Source organism: Eleutherodactylus coqui, chromosome 13 (genome assembly GCF_035609145.1).
Source record: "Eleutherodactylus coqui strain aEleCoq1 chromosome 13, aEleCoq1.hap1, whole genome shotgun sequence".
In the NCBI taxonomy this organism is placed as follows: domain Eukaryota; kingdom Metazoa; phylum Chordata; class Amphibia; order Anura; family Eleutherodactylidae; genus Eleutherodactylus; species Eleutherodactylus coqui.
The window spans coordinates 88,520,041-88,530,090 of NC_089849.1; the positions used below are offsets into that span (position 1 = coordinate 88,520,041).

Genomic DNA, 10,050 nt, shown 5'->3' on the forward strand with positions numbered 1-10,050 from the left:
GGAACCCCAAAGTCACGGTTAAAGAAGCTTCCAGCATTTACACAAAATGCAAGGCTTGGATGCAGTGTGCACAGAGCCCAATGCAAAAAACGCCAGTCATTTCACAATCACGAGGCTTGGATGGACTTTGTAACAGAAGTGTGAAAACTACTGTAAAATTACAAAAGCTGATAATTGTAAGAAGATTGGAAACCGATGTGTACTGCCGGTATGCCAGCTGAGAATCACTGTATCCTTGAACTGTGAATAGTTGACTGTTGGCATGTTCATGGTTGTTATGTGCCGCACTGATATGCATGATGCACTGTTGATTATATATTTGATGTCCTAATATGAACTTTGTTTATTCTGTTGGTGGAAAAATTTATATTCTACACTCTGATAATAAGTTGGTTATCAGCAGCATATGTGGATCCAGGAATCTTCCACCGGTATTCTAGCCTTCACTAGGCAGGGAGGGAGATGCACAACCAGACCAGGTCCGGATCAAGACCAACAAAGATATCCACCAAAGAATAAGGTCATGGCAGCATCAGATGAAACAGCTGGCGACGTTTCGACCTAAAAAGGTCTTTATCAGGTTCAGCCAGCATGTACGTGTATATATATATATATATATATACATACATACATAAAGAGTACAAACAAGTTTCAGCTGGGTCCAAGTAGGTTACGTCAAACACACATCACATGTCTAAGATCACCTGTATGGATTAACCATATAATAGCTGAACCAACCTCATCTAAATTCAAACAGTAGACATAGTCTCCGCCACTGCCAGTAATGACTTAAACATGTCATCATTAGAGATGAGGGAACGTGCTCGTTTAGAGCAATTACTCGATCGAGCATCGCTTTTTTCAAACAAACTGCCTAATCAGGCGAAAAGATTCGGGGGGCGCTGGGGTGAGCGGGGGTTGCGGTGGGGAGTAGGGGGGGGGGGGAGAGAGAGCTCCCCCCTGCTACCCCATGCTCCACCCTGCCGTCCCCCGAATCTTTTCACCCGAGTAGGCAGTTACTCGAAAAAAGCGATGCTCGATCGAGTAATTGTCCGAAACGAGCACGTTTGCTCATTTCTAGTCATCATGTGTTGAAATCAGTGGAATCACCATGCGCTTGAGTGCGGGAATATCGCGAGGTTATCATAAAGAGCAACCTTCAATACTAACGTCACCAAACCACATAGGGCCAGCATATAAGCGCTGAACGGCCACACATACATTCCAACATCCACTGACAGGCATATCATTTAAGATCGGAGAACGATATACATGTAGGTCCACGATTGTCATCTATTTAAGCACTTGCCCTTGTGGCAAAGGAAATGTTGGAGGAAACGATGCAGGAGGTATGTTCCAGAATAATCCAGCATAAAAGCACGATCAGAACAGAGAAGGTTGATCTACCCATACCCAAGCACTTAATTGATTGTAAGCATTCCATCAGCCAATTGCATTTTAAAATCATAGACCATGTACCAATTCCTGAGAGAGGAGGTGATCGGATTAATCTTCTGAAAAAGAAAGAGTTAAAATGGATCTATACGCGTGCGCAGTATGGAGCTCTCGCTAGCGGCACCCATTCCTTTGGCAACCACGTTGTGTGGCCGTTCATCGCTGATGTGCTGGCCCGACATGGTATGGGGACGTTAGTATTGGAGGTTGCTCTTTATGGTAACCTCTCGATATTCCCCCACTCACGCGCATGCGCCCGCTCTGTGTGTGATGGCGCTCAGTGGGTTTTTTGGTTGTCTCGAGATGCTTCAATGTTTGCGCGCATGCGCTGAATGTGCATGCGCTGACAGAGATAGGGTATAATCCAACGCTATTTTAGCACTTTTATGCACATGCCCACACTGCACTGAGCCTGATGACGTGTCTTGATTCCATTGATTCCACTGATTTCAACACATGATGACATGTTTAACTCATTACCGGCACCCGGCAGCGGCGGAGACCATGTCTACTGTTTTAATTTGGATGAGGTTGGTTCAGCTATTATGTGGTTAATCCTACAGGTGATCTTAGACATGTGATGTGTGTTTGCCACAACCTACTTGGACCCAGCTGAAACGTGTTTGTACTCTTTATGTATGTATATATATGTGTTACTTGTCTATGCTAGCTGAGCTTGATAAAGACCTGTTTAGGTCGAAACGTCGCCAGCTGTTTTATCATGGAGGAATAAAGATATGCTTTTTTACAAATTTCATCTGATGCTGCCGTGATCTTATTCTTTGGTACACTCTTATAATGATGGTGATGCTTATTAAATGTTGGGCGAACATCCTGGCTGGGTATTTGGCTGCGAGTGTGGATACAATATTGCACCTCATAGCCCTGGGAGTGGTGGCATGTTATATAAGGAGGTTGAATACAGCACCCTGTGGCAATAGACAAAGTGAGAGGGGAAGAGTAGCATTCCCCCTTAGGGCTTATTCCGATGTGCGTATATCGGCCGAGTTTTCACGCCTGGCTGATATACGCTGTCTCTCTCTGCAGAGGGAGGAGGTGGGCTGTGCCGGAAGCAGTGCATTGAGCTCCCGCCCCCTCTCCACCCCTCGCCACTATTTGCAATGGGACTAAAAATAAATAATCAATGGTATTAAAAGCACAATAAAATAAGAAAAAGAAATTATACAATTTAAAGGGGTTTTCTGCCAATGTTTTCACCGATTACGTCTTCTCTGGATAGGTCATCAGTAGTTGATGGACGGGAGTCCACTGTTCGGTACCCCTGTGGATCAGCTGACGGTCCGGCCTGCTGTCCAGTGCAGTGGGACGGACATTGTCATAAGCGGACAAGGGAAGAAGTACCAGAACCAGCTTTACTCCCATTGAAGTCAATGAGAAAGCCGCGCTGCTGTGTCACTTCCTGCTTCTTTGCTGTTCAGGACTGGATGTGACTTCATGACCAGCAGAGAAGCAGGACAAACCATAGCAGCGCAGCTCTCCCATTCATTTTAATGGAAGTGAAGCTGGTGCTGGCACTTCCTGTCCTGCGGCCTACTGCACTGGACAGCAGGCCGGACGGTTAGCTGATGGACAGGGGTACCGAGTGGCGGACCCCCACCCATTAACCCCTGATGGCCTATCCAGAGGATAGGTTATCAGTGAAACAGTGGGCAGACAACCCCTTTAATGTGCCCCAATAATAAAATAATACTGTAAAATCAGCAATCAAGTCAGCAAAAAAAATCTAAAAGTAAGGGCTCATGCCCACGGACAACTGCGTAAAACACTGTGGGCCTCCCCACAGCATTTCACACATTCAGCAGCCATATGCTCTGCCAGTAGAGAGTCGCAAGGGTGTAAGTATAGGGGATGCGGTTGCACCCGGGCCCAGGAGCCTTAGGGGGCCCATAAGGCCTCTCTTCTCCATATAGGGAGCCCAGTACTATGAATAAAGCATTATAGTTGGGGGCCCTGTTACAGGCTTTGCATTGGGGCCCAGAAGCTTCAAGTTACGCCTCTGGAGAGCTGCCAAAGACCGCATATGGCTATGTATGGCACTGAGCATGCCCAAGAATCACATGCTCATGGACATACGCAGTGTGCTTTTTTTTTTTTTTTATTCCCTGCTCTGCTCAGAACGGGCATGTATATGGAAATGCTGCCCATACACAATGTATTGTGTATGGACAGCATATCATACACGGCCAATATAAGTGTATAGGGCTCATGCTGCGTGGTACGCAGAGAATTAGCGCATTCTGCGATTTATTTCTCTTGCGTATCGATACGCAGTGTCCACACGCTGGTGTGCATGGAATAATGAAAGTCCATTGACCTTCATTGACTCCAATCACCGCATATCACACGTCCGTGCAATGCACGCGTGATATGCGGTGAAATAATGGTCATGGGCATGAGCCCTTAAAAGGAGCTGCACACAAGAGGGGTATAAACCTCTCACTCTTGTATAGGTGCTAATGAGAATAGATCTCAATATGGCACCGCAGAACCATGTGCCAAATCTAACATGACCAAAATCATCCACTTGATGATCTATTTTTTTTTTGAGAGTCACAGACCTGCGCCAGCACCCTGCGGGGTCCAGCAGATGCTGAGGCTTCTGCACTGAGAGGGGCCCATAGAGGTCAGAATTGCACCTAAGCCAAGGGGACCCAGAAATGCCCCGTTACATACAAGGCTCCTTTGTTCCCTACGTCCCATGGCCATGACGCACAGGAGCTTGTGCATCTTAAACCATTGTCCTCCTTCTCCTCTACTTTAGTGGTCTGAGATGCTGAAGTGGAGGAGAAAGGACAACGATTCAAGATACACAAGTGGCCATATGCTGTGTCTGTGCGTAGTAGGAAACTAAGGTTATCAGTAAACTACAGTACATGTCATCAAAGGTAGCCAGATGCAGAGGTACTGGAGGGTGCACTAAGACCAGAGGAGGCACAGAGGAAACTGTGGGGGCACAGAGGGACCTATGGGGCAAAGAGGAAACTGTGGGCGCACAGAGAAAATTGGGTGTGTGATGAGCCACTGAAGACCTGCTAATGAATCCCTTGGCACACCTGTGATAGAGAAAAGCAATACACTAAGGTAAAACTTCACTAGAATGCTAGCAAAAGAATGTGTGATAGAGATTTATTGCAGTTGCTACCACTAACAGTTGATTGGAATGAGAGTACAGAGATTATCATTTGCAAACTGCTAAATTATTATGTCTGTAAGGACCTGTAACCGCCAAGGTATTGCATCTGTAAAGAAGTGCAACCATCAAGCCATTTACATCTGTAAGGACATGAAAACACTAAGCCAGTTGCCCTAATCGAAAGACTCTAACCTCCATGCTCATTGCCTCATAGTGAGTAACCCCCCTTTCTGGTTGTGTCCGTGTCATTGTTTCTGCCATTGTCGAGTGGGATCTGGTTCACACACTCTAGCCTAAACCCATAAGGGCTGAAACTCTTGCATGTTGACTATTCCTTTTGGTGGTAGACCAGACTCACAAGGCATAGTAGGCACAAATTATACTGTCCAAAACCATGCCAGACGGACGTTTGTCTAGAAGCAGTATAGTGTTCTTTTAAGTGTCTCTTCACTTTATGGCATGATCACATGCAAAAAAGACACGTAACAACCACACCATAATGAAAACAAAGATCTGGTTCTGAGAACCACACCATAACTATACTGTATGAACACATGATCTTAATGGAGCATTCTGAAGATAACATTTACATCTAAGCATAGGAGATGCCAAAAAACTATCTGCTATGTGGGTCACACCTACCAGAAAAATGAACATTCTAATCCTAGGGGATCTTAGAACCTGGCAGAACCATCATCTGTTTCTAGACCCTACCCAACTTTTTACCCTTGTGTGGCCAGGCTGTGCCTAGACATAGATCGGATCAACGTCTTCCTAAAAAGGGGCCACCACATACTAGACATTTTTGGCAGTGCCTAGAAATATATCTTCTCAGAATACCCCTTGAAGAAACCCCTTGCCATAGTGGACTCATTAGACATTCAGTTTTACACAATTTCTTGTACCACCAAGTAACTACTCTTACAATATTTACAATATAAAGTTCTCAGATTGCTTTGCTTTCCTTCCTCATCTCCCAGAAAAACTTTTGTCACATGTCAGTCCTCACACTCATAATCACATGGATGGACAGCTCACTGCCTTGCACAATACCAGTGGAATAATATCTTCTGCTCTTGAATGTCCTGAGGACCAAAAATAAAGAATTCTTCAGCAAATAAAACCCATCTAACGCTAACTATGCCCGACTGGTTTGGAAATGAAATGACATAAAAATATGTATTTGCAGATACCACTACTCAGAAGGTCTTATCCTCGGGAGCGGGATGCACTGACTGACAGTGAAATAGTTGATGAAGTTCAATGTTAATATATGTAAAATTATATTTTTGGGGGTAAAGAGTGTTCATCAACATAAGGTGAGTTTACAATGGAGAAGAATTTAGGTGCAGTTTAGGCTTTGTTCACATCTGCGTTGGAGGCTGAACCTAAGCATAGACCCGGCATGACATGCCAGTTGTGCATGCAGGACTTCTTTGTCTGTAAAGATGCCAAACAGGTGCAGGAACCGAACACACCTCATTATAGGGAATGGCACAGTTTGGTTCTGTTCATCTGGGGGATTCCGTTCTCCTAATCTCACGGCGAAGCAGGAAAACGGAATCCATGGCGCAGATGTGAATTTAGCCTAATTAAAGTGCACAAAATGATTGCATTCAATGTCAGTCTGCTGCATGAAAAGCTAAGAAGATATTGCTGTCACAAACTTACCTTTCCAAACCCCAGTATCACATCTTCTCCTTGCTGTAAAACCTACTGATCACTCAACTGATACCTGAAGAACATATAAGCCAACAGAGTAGATCAGATTTAAAAAAAAACGCCTACTAATGGATAATAAATAATGTATTATGACAATTGTAAAGATTGAAAAAAAAATGATGCTCCATAGTGCAGAGGTCACTGCAATAAATGCTGATACAAAGATAGGAGGTGATAAGGAATGTGTGAGCCTTACACAAAGGTGCTCATGACAGGCACAAGTGAGTCGAAGAATGAGATATATAATGTCACTTACTGCTGCCTGAAGCACCTCCGTATATGCCATCAATGAGGATGAGCTAAAAGTTGGGACTGTTGGGCACTGTTCATGGAGAACAGACTCAAGTATTGCAGATGTGAATAAGATGTCATTGTTCCCAGCAAGAGAAACCAAGTAATCTTATAGATATGATACCATTTAGTGTCTAACAAAAATACATGATGGTATAGCGAGCTTTCCAACCACTCAGGGTTCTTTCTCAGGCATAATGAAATAGATCCTAAGAGGTATATATATATATATATATATATATATACACACTACCGTTCAAAAGTTTGGGGTCACATTGAAATGTCCTTATTTTTGAAGGAAAAGCACTGTACTTTTCAATGAAGATAACTTTAAACTAGTCCTAACTTTAAACAAATGCACTCTATACATTGCTAATGTGGTAAATGACTATTCTAGCTGCAAATGCCTGGTTTTTTGTGCAATATCTACAAAGGTGTATAGAGGCCCATTTCCAGCAACTATCACTCCAGTGTTCTAATGGTACAATGTGTTTGCTCATTGGCTCAGAAGGCTAATTGATGATTAGAAAACCCTTGTGCAATCATGTTCACACATCTGAAAACAGTCTAGCTCGTTACAGAAGCTACAAAACTGACCTTCCTGTGAGCAGATTGAGTTTCTGGAGCATCACATTTGTGGGGTCAATTAAACGCTCAAAATGGCCAGAAAAAGAGAACTTTCATCTGAAACTCGACAGTCTATTCTTGTTCTTAGAAATGAAGGCTATTCCATGCGAGAAATTGCTAAGAAATTGAAGATTTCCTACAACGGTGTGTACTACTCCCTTCAGAGGACAGCACAAACAGGCTCTAACCAGAGTAGAAAAAGAAGTGGGAGGCCGCGTTGCACAACTAAGCAAGAAGATAAGCACATTAGAGTCTCTAGTTTGAGAAACAGACACCTCACAGGTACCCAACTGGCATCTTCATTAAATAGTACCCGCAAAACACCAGTGTCAACATCTACAGTGAAGAGGCGGCTGCGGGATTTTGGGCTTCAGGGCAGAGTGGCAAAGAAAAAGCCATATCTGAGACTGGCCAATAAAAGAAAAAGATTAAGATGGGCAAAAGAACACAGACATTGGACAGAGGAAGACTGGAAAAAAGTGTTGTGGACGGATGAATCCAAGTTTGAGGTGTTTGGATCACAAAGAAGAACGTTTGTGAGACGCAGAACAAATGAAAAGATGCTGGAAGAATGCCTGACGCCATCTGTTAAGCATGGTGGAGGTAATGTGATGGTCTGGGGTTGCTTTGGTGCTGGTAAGGTGGGAGATTTGTACAGGGTAAAAGGGATTCTGAATAAGGAAGGCTATCACTCCATTTTGCAACGCCATGCCATACCCAGTGGACAGCGCTTGATTGGAACCAATTTCATCCTACAACAGGACAATGACCCTAAACACATCTCCAAATTGTGCAAGAACTATTTACAGCAGAAGCAGGCAGCTGGTATTCTATCGGTAATGGAGTGGCCCACGCAGTCACCAGATCTGAACCCCATTGAGCTGTTGTGGGAGCAGCTTGACCGTATGGTACGCCAGAAGTGCCCATCCAACCAATCCAACTTGTGGGAGATGCTTCTAGAAGCGTGGGGTGCAATTTCACAAGCTTGCCTCAACAAATTAACAGCTAGAATGTCAAAGGTGTGCAATGCTGTAATTGCTGCAAAAGGAGGATTCTTTGACGAAAGCAAAGTTTGATGTAAAAACAATGTTATTTCAAATACAAATCATTATTTCTAACCTTGTCAATGTCTTGACTCTATTTTCTATTCATTTCACAACGCATGGTGGTGAATAAGTGTGACTTTTCATGGAAAACACAAAATTGTTTGGGTGACCCCAAACTTTTGAACGGTAGTGTATATATATACACACACACATTCTTATGACAAGGCACAGACATGGATGTGATTTTTCCTTAAGAAAGAACCCTGAGAGGTTTGAAAGCTCACAATGACATCATGTACTTTTGTTAGTCATTAAAAGGTATTATATCTACAAGATTGCAAATTAATCACATCCATGTCTGTGGCTTGTCATATGTATGTGTGTATAAATATGCATGCCTCTTCGGATCTATTTCATTATGCCGGAGAAAGAACCCTGAGAGGCTCAAAAGCTCGCAGTAACATCATATATTTTTGTTGGCCATCAAAAGGTATCATATCTACAAGATTACTTGGTTTCTCTTGCTGGGAACAATCACATTTTGCTCTACTGACAACACCGGACCAAACCTTTTTTCATTATAGATGTGAAAAATAAATGTTTCTTATTTCATCAGTTACAAGGCAATGTGCTTCATCATACTCATGCCTTTGTCAGGCATTAGCAGTTCTCAACAGTCCTGACTGTTCCTCAAAAATCTGTCATGGATTCTGTAAACATGTGAAGCACGCCACTGATCAAGGGTGAAGTCAAAAATCCTGATCCAGCGCAAAAACTCACTACTGGTGTCCTATATTAAAATAGCAGTAGGCACCTGAATAGGAAGGCATGGAGCATTACACCAAGGGCCACGGAACATGGATTTCAAAATTGTGTTGTAGCTATTGTAAGTGATAGAGAGTATTTGCAGACCCCCATGCCTGTCAGTGCAGGATTAGTAGGTGTCTAATCTGTAGGGGTCCAATTACTGGGATCCCTAGTGATTAGAGATAAGCGAACATACTCGGCCACGCCCCTTTTTCGCCTGAGCTCCGCGATTTTCGAGTACTTCCGTACTCGGGCGAAAAGATTCGGGGGGGCGCCGTGGGTGAGTGGGGGCTTGCAGCAGGGAGTGGAGGGGGGGAGGGAGAGAGAGAGGGCTCCCCCCTGTTCCCCGCTGCTACCCCCCGCTCCGCCACGCCTCCCCCCGTCCCCCGGCGCCCCCCGAATCTTTTCACCCGAGTAGCCAGGTACTCGAAAATCGCGGTGCTCATCTCTACTAGTGATGTCTATAATGGAGAAACTACAGCTATTTTGGCTATTTTTTGTTCTATCTAAAAACAGTTTTGTCCCAGAATTTCACTTTAAAAGTAGTAAACATATGGCCAAGATATTCAGATTTGCCAGACTTGAATGACCATAACAGATCCAGCCTGACAACTATCTAGGGCAAACACTCATGTGCTACATTCATTTTTTCCTCCCACACATCATGTCCCTGACACAGCATACAAACTGGACAAACATCTTTTTTAAGTTGATGTTTTTTGTAGCTCAGCTGTTCTTTACTCCTTTTCTTATAACTAGTTTTCTGGAAACAAAGTGTACTGATTGGTTCTCCTCTCAGAATTTTCAAAATGTTTTACACGCTTTTGAAATCTTTACATGGTTATTATATATTTTTGTCTTGTTGAACCTTTTTCTCCTTTATACATTTCTTGCCTTCCTTTCTTTTTGAAGATTTGGTTAATTTTTTTGGCATTATTTGCTCTTTGC

At 43.5% G+C, this 10,050-nt stretch overlaps 1 protein-coding gene across 1 annotated transcript in view; it reads right to left on the minus strand.

The window, feature by feature from the left end:
* Positions 1–6,302, minus strand: part of SLC43A3 (solute carrier family 43 member 3) — a 46,312-nt gene extending 40,010 nt beyond the window's left edge. Inside the window, exon 1 of the mRNA XM_066586731.1 lies at positions 6,281–6,302. The gene's annotated coding sequence lies outside the window, so the exon portion shown is untranslated. The remainder of the gene's footprint in view (positions 1–6,280) is intronic.
* Positions 6,303–10,050: the final 3,748 nt, after the last annotated feature.